At 36.2% G+C, this 14,117-nt stretch overlaps 1 protein-coding gene and 1 pseudogene across 2 annotated transcripts in view; one reads left to right on the top strand and one right to left on the bottom strand.

Annotated features, from left to right (window-relative positions):
- The window catches only part of LOC134696054 (IgGFc-binding protein-like), a 60,906-nt gene that overhangs the window by 28,875 nt on the left and 17,914 nt on the right, over window positions 1-14,117 (bottom strand). The window lies entirely within an intron of this gene.
- Window positions 3,180-7,296, top strand: LOC134696845 (uncharacterized; annotated as a pseudogene).

Below are 14,117 nucleotides of genomic sequence, written 5' to 3'. Positions count from 1 at the left end.
GTTTGGTTTCTTTCTATTCCCATCTTCTTTTGCTTCTAGATTGTCAGCCTGAACTAGTCCCTTTAGATGCTTAGGACCACCAACATTGGCCCCCCTTTGAGAGGGGAACTTCTGATGGCAGTCCGCTTCCAGCGGGGCGTCCCCACTAGAAGCCGTTGTTATAAGACCAGTTCTGGGCATGACATCTACTTGATGGCTTACTTCTGTATGTGCTTTGGCTTCATTATTTTTGGCGGCAGCTGAATTTGTCAGATTGATGGTCATTCTAGCTTCTTTTGTTGGTTCTTTGTCTATTTGGTTAGTATTATCATCCTGATTTGTTAGTTGTTGCAATTGTTTTTGTCTTTCAAGTTCTTCTGCATGACTTTGTTTTATTGATGTTTCTTTGACTTTGTTCTTTTCTGTTTGTCTGTTGCTGACTATATCCTTGGTGTTGATCTATATTTTGTGGTATAGGTTGTGGAGTCATCCTATATTGCTGTCTGTATAAATGTGCATTTTGTATCATGTTAGTGTTGATACTGCCAGTTGGTACATGTATACTTCTATAGCCAGGATAATGGTGGCTACTTTGGCTATTTACAGGTATAGCCTGTATTCTGTTATTGTAGTACATTGGCGCTTGAATATGGCCAGGATTTATTCTGCTCTGCTCTGTTGGTATTTGGCTATAGTGTGGAGGTGCCATAGGTGTCATGAATAGTGGATTAGCTTGGTTAGGAATCCTGGATTGCTGATTTATAAGCTGTGCACCAGAGTGCTGATCACTCATTTGATGTTGGTTTGAGTTCCTAGTATTGTCAATATTCTGATTATAAGGATAATATTCATGACTTCCTGGTCTTTGCCACATTCCTAATTCTTTCTGTAATTCCATTATTTGCAGTTTGTTTCTTAATTCGTTCATCTCCATTTGATGTTTTATTCTTAGGTCTTTATTTTCCATTTCTAACCTGAAGTTGTTCAGCATCATATCGACTTTGTTTATAGTCTGTTCCTGCAAGTTGTTGCTACAGTCACACTTTAGCTGGTAGGTATTTAAGTTACTTTTGTCAATAGTGCTTTCTTCTGATTGCATCCTAAGTAGATTGATTGTGTTTCTATAGTCTCTATTGGTATCTTCCATTATGACTAGTCTTGCTCTGCATTGTGCTAATTGATCTTCAAGCTGTTGGGTAGTTTCATTTACATTTTTGCACTTATATTGCCTTTTCGGTTTTGCCTTGATGTTTTTTGGCTCATCTACATTTTCTATTTGTTCATTCCTGCTGTGCTGAACCATTTGGCTTTGCTGTTTGTATGAAGCCGTTTTGTTCATTTCTACCATGTCTGGTACTTCTGTGTTAGAATTTCTTGTTTCTTCCTTCGTGATCTGCGTTCTAGTTGGACTGATGTATATTCTGGCATATTTTTAACTATATGGCCTATTTCGCTATAATCCTCTGTCACGCTTTGTTCATCTAGAAGTAACTTTGGTATTGTTTCTTCTGTATCTATAATTGAGTTATTGCTTCTTGTTGATATATTTACCACGTCCATGTCCATGGTAGAGCAACTCCTACATGAATATTGTTCTTCTTCAGTTTGGCTTATTCTTGCAGGATCAATGTTTTCACATGCATAGTGAAACAGTTGACTGCATGCAATACAATCTATGGATGTTTCTGGTTGTGCTGTCTGATTGCATATGGCACAGTAGTTACGTATAGTAGACATGTTGACTGTACTTGTGTCCTGACTGGGTGTTGTTTCATCTTCTGACCATTCAATGGCTCTATTCCAGTTACTTAATAATTCTGTGTCTGTATTTTGTATACATTCTGTCCCTTTGGATACTTGTATTCTATTTATGTGGTTGATTTTAGGTTGATTATTTGTTGTGAATGATTTTGAATTTGGTTTTATTTTGGTGATGAGTTCCTTAAGTTCGATGAATTTTCTTCTTAGATATCTGACGTTTGAATCGTTTTGGTTCACAAGAGAGATGTATCTGGTAGTACTGTTAAGTTCGGTTAAATTACAAGTTCCTAGCCAAATATAAAAAGTGATGTTTTTGTGTTGATGGCAGATTGATGGTAATTCTTTTTCAGCCCAATCAATAGCTTGCTGTACTTTTTGTCCTTTTTTTGTGATGAATTTGATGTTTAGGAAACCTTCAGTTGTTATAGCTCTTTTTATGTAGTTTCCTTTACTATCCGATATAATAATGGGTTGGCTTTGGGCTGTTTTATCCTGAATATCTCTCTTATTTACTCTGAAGTATCTGCTTGACTTTATAATTTTATTCTCAGACATGTATCAATCTTTTGAGGAACAGAATACTAGGTTTTCTATCAGCTCAAAACAGGATATTAGTTGAAACACAGGTACAGTGTGTTTAAGAAAAAAATTAATTTTAACTATTTTAAGTATTTATCTATGCAGTACAAAAAATTTAAAGATAAAAGGGGGAGGGGTCTAAAACAAAAGACTTAATTGGCGAAATTTAAGGTAGAAAATGGAAAGCAAAAATTTATTTAAATAATCGAAATGATTATCCAAAAGTATGAACAATTTATTTAGAAAATAAAAGGAGGAGGGGTCAAAGTTGTCAAATATGGAATGGAAAAGTTTATTTAAATAATCAAGATGATTGTACAAAAGTATGAATTTATTTAATCTATTTATTTATAAGTCACGGAAATACTTTGACTTACTGTATGAAAAAATAAAATTTATTTGTCAAAATTGAGAATTCAAAAATGGCGCTGAAAATTTTGATGGCCGTCCGGTAAGGCCAGCAAATTAAATTAGTTCAAGACACCGTGCAATATATACAAAAATGCCTGAAAAAAATATCTAAACAAGGTATAGTGACCTATAAGATTTAAATGTGAGGAAACAAGTGCAAATAAAGACTTATAAACTCTCCGTATTTGGATCTGTGATCTGTGCAAAAACTTCGTGCTGCTATACAACGTCCATTCAGATATGCGCATAATTTGCTTTGATTAAGAGATAAAGCAAATCTGGAGATTAAAATAAATATCTTCATATACTTTCTTTCAATAACATGTTTACAGGTGTACACTATTTTACCTGCTCCTAATTAACGGACATAAGCAACAACTATAGAAATATCGTCTGTGACATGAAATATTTATCGTTTTTGAAGTTTTTCTATTTCTTATCTTATAAACATGACATCCGTGAAACATTCAGTACGTATAGTTGCGTTTCTACTTCTTTGAAACAGTCCACTTTATTAATATCATATGGTCAAGATAATTTTTTTTTTTATCCCAAATGATTATCTAAAAGAATGGAGCACGTCTGGTAATTAAAAATTAGAATATTTACAAAGGATATGTATGCAGACATATTCTATTTAAACTGTTTTTAATTTACAAAGATTTTGTTTAAAAAGAATTAACGCGAATAAATGACAGGGGATGGAGGAAATTTAAGAAACTCACTTCTAGAAAAAAAACCACTTTTGAATGTTCTACTTTCAAAGCAACAATACTTTTTATATCATTTTATTACATAAAATAAGGAATTTCTTATGTTTGAGAGGAGTACAGAGATAAAAAGGTTGTTTAAAAAATAATGACAAAAATATTACTTTCACAAATAAGTTATTTTTTTTACATCTTTAAAAGAATTAGTACTTACAAATATTTAAGGAACATAGGTAATTGGTCATAAATATCTTCAAGTCTTAATTTAAATCACACGTGTTTATCTATTTAAATTATACCTGTCTACCGATAAATGATATTTTAATATTCACAAGAGAGTTATCCTTGATCATCCTTGATCCAAACGCGTCGATATGAAAGATTAGTGCGTTAGAAAGGTTTCTCCGGCATTACATACTTTGTATTAATCATATGTTCGGGTTTATCTTTATATTCATGTAGTTATTAATGAAATAAGACGTGTATCTTATTTATCATATATATTTGAAAAGTCCACGATCGTAATTTATTTTAAAATTTAATCTTCAAAATGCAAGGTACTTGATTAAACTTGATTTATATAGTGTGCGTTGAAGGTGTTTACAGAATAGACAATAATGGTAAAGAAATAAAAAAAACCAAAGAATATAGAATAATTAGTAAAATACAGAGAAATAAGACCGAAATTACCAAGAAATTAAAACTAGGGGAAAGGGGGGGATGTAGATATATAGATTAGCTAAATACAGATGCTAAAACAAAACATCAAGAAAAGATATATATGAATGCTAAAATATTTTAAAGTAAACAGAAATATGGGATGCTTGAATATGAATAATGGATAAATATAGGATGCAAAATTTAAAGACTAAAGAAATATAGGAGGTTAAAAATATACATAATAGAGGAACCAGTTTCAAGCGGTCTAAACTGGTTTAAACCAGTTTCATATACACTATAAATAATTCTATAACTTATCTTTCATTCAAACCATATAAGAACCGGACAGGGGACACAATTGCAAGCGTCCCCTTATGGACAGGGCCCATATCCTTGGGAGATCGAAGGAGGCGAAAACGACTTATCTTTGAAAGAAGTGTACGAGGCCAACGCTCCTTTAATCTTTGAAAATCATCGAGAAGGTCCCATTCATTCCGCATATAACATTCCACTAACGAATGACGTCGACATGCACCAACTCATGCTAGCTGCCGACAGTATATATATCAGCGTCAACAACACGTCTTTAAGCTTACCATGACCTTTGGCGTCATTTTAATTCACACAGAAGAAAAGCGATACAGGTTTTTCAAACCTTATGAAAACAATTCCGTCTTTGAAGAACCCTTGTTTATTTCAAAGAGAGGTGATCTCGAGAAACTACGGCGGAAACTTACGAACTTAAATCTACGGGAATACCTGATGAAATAGAGACCCGACACCAAACGGAAACTTTTTCTAGTGACCAATGCGCTGTTTGTAATTGACACTACCAATTATACGCTAGGAAAAGGCTCTACCAGACTACATTAAAGACAAGAATAGCATACATGCTCTAGTGAAAGACAATACAAATTCCAAGCCATTTACGGACAAACTCTGCCCTTTCCGGTGCTTGGCGTTACACAGAGGACAATCCATCACTAACTTTAAACGCAGTCTGCAGCATTATTTTCAACAATGGAATGGCTATCAGGAACGACGAAATGAAAATACATACGAAGCAAAGCTGTTTCCCGGATAACAGTTACATGAAATTCCAGAATTTGAATCCTGTTTTCAATTGAATATAAACGTCTATGAATTAAAGGAAGACGACACGGCTTTTACCGTGTACAAGTCTGTCTGTCGTTTTAAAGAGACAATGTATTTAAATATGTACGAACATCATCTCTCTTACATTAAAGAGTTTGAGAATTACGCTAAAATATACCAATGCCAAACATGCGAACGTCACTTTAATCGTCACTGGGATCTTCACCGACATCAGCGCACGTGTACCAATCAAACGAAGTATATATACCCTAGTGGATTTTTTAAAGCCCAACTAACCATTTTCGAAAAATTGGAAGAATGTGACATTCAAGTTCCCGCGAAAGATCAAACATTTCCGTGGTTCATCGTTTTTGATTTCGAGGCTATACTGCAAAAACTACACGAGTCGACTTCCGGTAAACGACAATATACGACTAAACATGTACCAATCTCTGTCTCTCTGTGCAGTAACGTACCAGGACATACCGATCCGATGTGTTTCGTTGACTACAACCTCGATACATTATTAAACTCCATGTTAAATGCCATGTTTGAGATATATGAAACTGTAATTAAACTGTCTGAAATAAAATGGGGTTGGGTCAAACAGGAACTGAATAAAACCATACAGCGCTGGAGTGAAGAAGGGGATTTTAATCAGGACGAAGATGCATGCGTTGATGAAGACGATGAAGACCACCAACCACCAGAGGGCGACCAAAGCATTTTCAATGGACAAAAAATCATGGAAAATCAATTGAAATCTTTATATGCACAGTTAGAAGGATATATGACACAGATTCCAGTATTAGGATTTAGTTCAGGGAAATACGACATCAATCTCATCAAACAAAAACTCGCCATGTTTCTAGATATGCACGTAGAAGAAGATCGACCGTATGTCGTTAAAAAGAACAACACGTATGCCTGTATATTCTCTAAATATTACAAATTTCTCGACGTGATGCAATTTCTAGCACCAGGAACATCATATACTAAGTTCTTAAAAGCATACCAGGTGGAGGAGCTAAAAAGGATTTTTCCCGTACAAATGGTTTGATGACGCCGAAAAATTCAATCATCCCTAATTACCACCACATGAAGCTTTTTACAGTTCTCTGAAACAAACGAACATTTCACCGGAAGACACCAATTTTGTGTCAACGGTTGGCGAGATAATAATATGTCAACATTCGAAGATTTTTTAGTATGGTACAACAATCGTGACGTCGGACCCTTCGTAACGGCTGTAGAACGTCTTCAAAAATTCTATTTCAAGAAAAACATTGACATTTTCCAGATTGCTATATCCGTCCCTGTAATCGCCAGACGTATGCTCTTTCAAACAGCCAAGGAAGCGGGAGCCAATTTTTCCTTATTTCATTAGCAAAACAAAGATCTGTATAAAGTTTTTAAAGACAATATCATTGTCGGGCCGAGCATCATTTTTACTCGATATCACAAGGCTGGTGAAACACGTATTCGAGGGGGAGATCAGATCTGTCAAAAAGTAATTGGATTGGATGCAAATGCCTTGTATTTAGAAGCCATCGGAAAACCAATGCCTGTTGGTCCTTTTATGAGACGGAGGAGCGAGAAAAACTTTAGTCCTGAATGTAGGGATCACTATATGATGGCTTATCACTGGATGAATTATCTGATTACCTCTGGTCAAGCAAGCATACACCACAAATTGAATCATGGATCCGAGAAGCGGGTTGGCAAATACTTGGTGGACGGTTTGGACACAAGTACGAACACAATCTATCAGTTCCACGGATGTTATTTTCACGGGCACCAGTGTGACGTCACAGTCAACATAAAAGATCAACGATGGATCGAAAATCGAGAGCACAAATTAAAGAAGACTTTTGATACAACAAATTATTTTAAATCCCAAGGATATAACGTTGTTGAAATGTGGGAATGTGACTTCCAAAAGGTCCACAAAAACCCACAAGTTCATGCTATCATCACCAAAGGACGTCCTAACTTCTATAGAAAACATCCGGGCAGAGTTAACGAAACCCAAATATTAAATGCCGTCCGAAGTGGAGATTTATTTGGAATGTGTCAGGTGGATATATATGTTCCAGAATAATGGGCCGATGAATTTAAAGGACAGAGTGATATGACACCACACGACTATTTCGCAGAAATGTCCCCTTTGTTTTGTAACATGGAAATCCCCTTCGACTCGTTTGAACAACGCATGCAAGAACACGTAGAAAAACATTATTTATCAAAGAAACCACGCAGACTGCTGGTAGGTGGAATGAAAGCGACAGAGATATTGATTGCAACGCCTCTTTTAAAGTGGTACATTTTACATGGAATGAAAGTAACAAAAGTACACGAGGTCGTGGAATTTCAAGCTCAATCCTGCTTTAAGAATTTTGTACAGGAAGTTAGTGAAGCACGCAGACAAGGAGATTCAAATCCAGATATGGTCATTATCGGAGAAAAGAGAAAACTAATAGAAAACTCCTGTTATGGCTCACTGATTATGGATAAAACACGTCATCGTGACATCAAGTATGTGCAGCGTGAATCGCCAACTTGTTAATTGGTCAATAAAGCTTATTAAGCACAGTTCCGGAAGTTAGAATGCATCCATGAAGAAACAGCCTACTAGGAAGTGGAGATGTCAAAAGATAAAATACGGTTAGATCTGCCCATTCAACTTGGATAATATATGATTTTGCAATATGCCAAACTAAGAATGCTGGAATTTTATTATGACTTTATGGATGTGTACATCGATCGAAGTCAATTCGATCTGATGGAAACTGACACAGATTCGATCTATACGGCCATTTCCGGTTCCTGTTTAAGTGACGTTATAAAACAGTGTATGAAAGAAGAGTATCAACATGGCCTAACTGGGTTCTGTGGTCGTCAAGACGTGGAAGCCGACAACACTGTTCACTGGTTTCCGAGAATCGTTTGTGACATGCACACAAAATATGACAAAAGAACACCTGGACTTTTCAAGCTAGAGTTTGAGGGAGACGAAATGATTGGTTTCTGTTCTAAAAGCTATATTGTAGAAAGTCGAGAGGAAAACAGAGTGAAATTGATTTGCAAAGGAGTCAATAAGAATACAATCGTTAATCCGCTAGATATGTTTCGCTCCGTACTACAGACAGGACAGGCAAAGTCATCTATCAATCGGGGATTCCGACCGAAAAACAATACCATCTTCACATATCGCCAAGAGAAGATAGATTGAAACTATATATATATCTATATGACAAACACCAACAGAATGATAAAACAATACCTTAGAAAAATGTGGAACACGATGCTCAACACCATTGAAACTCCCGATCAATATCGGAGAATGATTATCCGTATTTTCGGAGACGGAAAAACAAACCAAGGGCGATGGTTAATTTTGAATCTATTTACCAAATTTTGTGCGAGCGATGGCCAGACCGAGCATAGATGTTTACTGCAGAATATGATCGTTGTAAAAAGGAATTCAGTGACACGTGATATTAATGATTTTTATCTCTCTGACCAATGACCGTGATTCTTTTCGAACCAATGAACATACAGGTTTTTTTTCCTTTTTTTTCTCTGACCAATGAGCGTAATTCTTTTATGGACCAATGAATATGCAGTACTTTTTAGGAACTATTATAAAGGGTTCGTTCCTAGTATGTAGATTATTTGATAGATATACATTCAAGATGTTCACACTAGGCCGTCAACGCTATCTGGAGATAAAAGAATGGAATGGGGTAAAGACGATAGATATACGGGTTTGGGAGAATGCTACTAAACCTATAAGAGAAGGCATGAACCTACCCTTGCTGCGGTGGCAGAGCATTTGTTATAACCTTCAGAATATCAACGACGCAATAGAGCATCTAAAGCAAGGAGTTAAAGTCAACCTCCGTCTTCATATAGGAAAAGATGTTTTTGTATGCGTCAATTCGGACTATCGATGCATAAATATTCGACAGTTTTGGTATCCAACTAATGAAACTATCTTGAAACCAGCAAAGAAAGTAATCACCAAAAAGCCTTACCAGAAATGAACACAATGATTCCCTGTTGGCAGACGCTTGACAATCAGGAGGGCTTATGGAATTGTAGTGAATGTTTCGGTCATTGTCCTGAATATTTTAATAATATGTAAGGTAGCAATACACAGTTAGAAGTTTAGTTTCGCATTATGGCCCCTGTGAATTTTTTGAGTATGAAAGTTTTGGTACAATAAAATTGATTTTTAGATAATTGAAGAATAATATAGCCTTTTAGTGGGTTTATATGAACATTTAGATTGTTTTTAACATGTTTTATAGGCCATTTATATGATTGACAGTCCGTATTCTCCTATCCGTACCGTCCATAGGTCCATAAATTATTGTAGTGTTTATCAACAAAGATTTTGCGCTCGATCTTTTCAATTCAATTTTTTGGAAAAACAAGCAGAAATGCATATGATTTTTTTGGACCACTTGATAGATGTAAATCTATGAATTCAGGAAAGGTATCACCGTAATTGATTGAAGTTTTCCTTAAGATCAAATTTTGGAGACTTTTGTGACATGTTCATCCCCCTTTTTTGCTATATTTTGTATCTAAGAAATGCAGATTGTTGCCATGGTTACACCCAAAAGGGATTATATTTCACCCTTATAACCATAAGAAATCAAATATATGGAAGATTCTCTTTCTATAAGTATATACATGCATAACACACATATAAAGCCTTCTTTGTCAGAAAGGAGGGGAAAGAGGGTGTTTAAAAAATATGAATGTCAATTTTAAGTTTTTTTCCTAACTGTGTATTGCTACCCAATATGTATGTGAAAGATGATTGTACTGTATGATTATATATATTAAAAGAAAAAGAAAAGAAGCATAAAAGAAGAGAAAAAAGGGAAAAACAGGCTTATGATAGAAGAAGAAAAAGAAGAAAAAAAATAAATAAAAGAAGAAGAAGAAGAAAATAAGCTTCAAAAAGAAAAGAAAAAAGCTCCAACTCCGCCTAACATCTTTATGTTAGACAGTCTCAAGCCTGCGAAGAAGGAGAGGAGCTTAGTAAAGAATAAGGAGATCATCATCTCAGACATGTATACATAATCACGTGAATCATAAATGAGATTTTAAACAACCCAAATGTGTAGCGCACTGGAAAATGATCATTACTCAATGTCATTGACATGTTCTTTTTAAGCCTTTAGAATTTCTTAAACAATGATTTTTAGCTAGTGAAAAATTCAACACATTTATTTTTAAGGGTGTTGAAATTCCAAGTTGGTTGATTTTAAGGGTGTTTAGTTTTAGGTGAAAAATACCCTGTACGAGAAAGAAAAATGAATCGCGTGCATTTTCCTTGAGCTATAATTTTATACATTTGTTTTTTAGGGCTTCATAATTTATATTCAATACTATTTTAGGGGACTTAAAATTCAATACATCAGGGAAAAAACTACTTGGTCTCTATTATTAGCTCACCTGGCCCGAAGGGCTAAGTGAGCTTTTCTCACCACTTGGCGTCCGTCGTCCGTCGTCGTCGTCCGTCGCCGTCCGTCGTCGTCGTCGTTAACAATTTGCATTTTGAACTTCTTCTAGAGAACCACTGAATGGAATGGAACCAAACATGGCATGAATGTTCCTTATGAGGTGCTGACCAAGTGTTGTTACTTTGTAGCCGATCCATCATCCAAGATGGCCGCCAGCGGGGGACTTAGTTAAACATAGGACCCTATGGGAAATGCATACAAATGACTTCTTCTAGAGAACCACTGAATGGAATAAAACAAAACATAGCATAAATGTTCCTTATGGGGTGCTGACCAAGTGTTGTTACTTTGTAGCCGATCCATCATCCAAGATGGCCGCCAGCGGGGGACTTAGTTTAACATTGGACCCTATGGGAAATGCATACAAATGACTTATTCTAGAGAACCACTGAATGGAATGAAACCAAACATAGCATGAATGTTCCTTATGGAGTGCTGACCAAGTGTTGTTACTTTGTAGCCGATCCATTATTCAAGATGGCCGCCAGCGGGGGACTTAGTTTAACATAGGACCCTATCGGAAATGCATACAAATGACTTCTTCTAGAGAACCACTGAATGGAATAAAACAAAACATAGCATAAATGTTCCTTATGGGGTGCTGACCAAGTGTTGTTACTTCGTAGCCGATCCATCATCCAAGATGGCCGCCAGCGGGGGACTTAGTTTAACATTGGACCCTATGGGAAATGCATACAAATGACTTCTTCTAGAGAACCACTGAATGGAATGAAACCAAACATAGCATGAATGTTCCTTATGGAGTGCTGACCAAGTGTTGTTACTTTGTAGCCGATCCATTATTCAAGATGGCCGCCAGCGGGGGACTTAGTTTAACATAGGACCCTATCGGAAATGCATACAAATGACTTCTTCTAGTGAACCACTGAATGGAATGAAACCAAACATGGCATGAATGTTCCTTATGTGGTGCTGACCAAGTGTTGTTACTTTGTAGCCTATTCATTATCCAAGATGGCCACCAGCGGGGACTTAGTTTAACATAGGACCCTATTGGAAATGCATACAAATGACTTCTTTAAGAAAACCACTGAATGGAATGAAATCAAACATGGCATGAATGTTCCTGATGTGGTGCTGACCAAGTGTTGTTACTTTGTATCCGATCCATTATCCAAGATGGACGCCAGCGGGGGACTTAGTTTAACATAGGATCCTACGGGAAATGCATACAAATGACTTCTTTTAGAGAACCACTGAATGGAATAAAACAAAACATGTCATGAATGTTCCTTATGAGGTGCTGACCAAGTGTTGTTACTTTGTAGCAGATCCATCATCCAAGATGGCCGCCAGCTTTGGACTTAGTTTAACATAGGACCCTAAGGGAAATGCATACAAATGACCTCTTTTAGAGAACCACTGAATGGAATTAAACCAAACATGGCATGAATGTTCCTTATGAGGTGCTGACCAAGTGTTGTTACTTTGTAGCCGATCCGTCATCCAAGATGGCCGCCAGTGGGGAACTTTTGAATGAAATTAAAATCACTTTTAGCCAAATTGTATATTTTTTTATATGATTTCAAAAACCCAAGTAGAATCAGGTGAGCGATACAGGCTCTTGAGAGCCTCTAGTTTATATTACTTTTGTAGCCAATCAAATGTTTCTAAATTCCCTATTTTTAGGGTGCATACTATTTCGAATCATTGTTTTTAGGAACTGTCCAATGATACTCTTGACGTGGTCTATATAAAGATACGAAACGGGTTGTTTCGTTCATTCTTGCTGAGAGTTTTTTTCACGAACACATCGAATAAGAAAACAAGAGACCATTTAAGATGCAACTTACTAACGTGGTGGTACAAGGCGAGTTAAATTGTTCTAACAATCTGCGGGATTTGTCTCTTAAACTAGTAAACGTTCGATACAATCCCCGATCTTTTTCAGCGCTTATATGGCAAAGAAAAACTGGTGGTATACACTGTTTGTTATTTAGTAATGGTAAAATAAACTGTAATGGGAAAAGTTCTTCTTTATTACGAGGACGCCGTAGCCTCCGACAATATGCGCGAGTGTAACAGAAACTAGCTATAGGTTACGAGATAAAATTGAAGAACGTTCGAGTGATCACTGCATCGGCTGTTCATGAAATAGACGGACCCATAAATCCACTTCATTTACCTCAGGAATTTAGCTATGAACCCGAACTTTTTCCTGCAATCATGCTTTGTCGACAAGGTATTCATTATCTATGTCGTTTATCGGGGATATTGATGATTACGGATATTCACAATGAACAGGACTTTGAGACAGTATATTCAGTGATTAGGGAAATTGTACGTATAAAAGTGGCTAACTCATGTTTAGCGATGGATATGGATAGAACAAAAACGTTGCGAGTTTTTTTTTCTATTCTGTTGTCCATTCGAAGTGATAACACCCGATTGCGATGTTATATGGATAATAAAGAGCTTGGTACATGGAAACACGAGATGATTTCATGGTTATGTGAAGAAGGTTAATAAGAGGGAGTTTAAAGCAAGAACACAATAACGATGACCTATAAAGACTATTTGGAGAAGATATATTACATCCCCCAACACCCAGGATCATTGTCAGGTGTAAATAAACTATATAAAGCAGTGCAGAAAGAAGGAAAGTATGTACTAGGAAAAACGAAAATTAGAAAATGGTTGGAAACTCAAAAGCGTTTGGTCTTCATCGCCAAGTGAATAGAAAATTTCCTCGAGCTCAAGTAATCTCACCATATATCGACTACCAATGGGAAGTTGACACTGCTGTGTTAACAACGTACACTGAAGACAATGATGGATATGCCTACTATGGACAAAGGTTCTCAGATCCACCATAAATTGGAATCGATTTTTAGAGAGGGCAGAAAGCCAACTAAATTTCGCTATGATAAAGGAGTTGAATATAAAAACTGGGAGGTTGCAAGACTACTCCATGAAAGAAGTTCAGACCAGTTTTTCACTGAAAATTAATTAAAGGCGTCCTACGCTGAAAGAGGGATTAAAACGATAAATTCTAGACTCAGTCTATATATGACTAGACATCAGATATTAGCATCAGTGACACAAAGTTATAATGCTACGGTACATCGATCAATAAAGATGGCTCCAAAAAATTTGACTCAAAATGATGAAATTAGGTTATGGAAAATGCAATCTAGAACTCAAAGAAAGAAAAAAGTCTCCAAAACAACACCTCGGTATGCCTTTCGTCTGGGTGAAGTTAGAACAGTTAGAATTTCAAAATAACGTTACGTGTTTGACCGTGAATATGACGAGCGTTGGACGATGGAGTATTTTATAGTTGCTGACAGAGGGAAAAGAAAAAGACTCCCCTATTTCGTTCTGAAGGATACGATGGGTTTTGTTATTCAGAGGACATTTC

This window comes from Mytilus trossulus, chromosome 14 (genome assembly GCF_036588685.1).
Source record: "Mytilus trossulus isolate FHL-02 chromosome 14, PNRI_Mtr1.1.1.hap1, whole genome shotgun sequence".
Classification (NCBI taxonomy): Eukaryota; Metazoa; Mollusca; class Bivalvia; order Mytilida; family Mytilidae; genus Mytilus; species Mytilus trossulus.
This window is presented reverse-complemented; position numbering and strand designations above follow the sequence as displayed.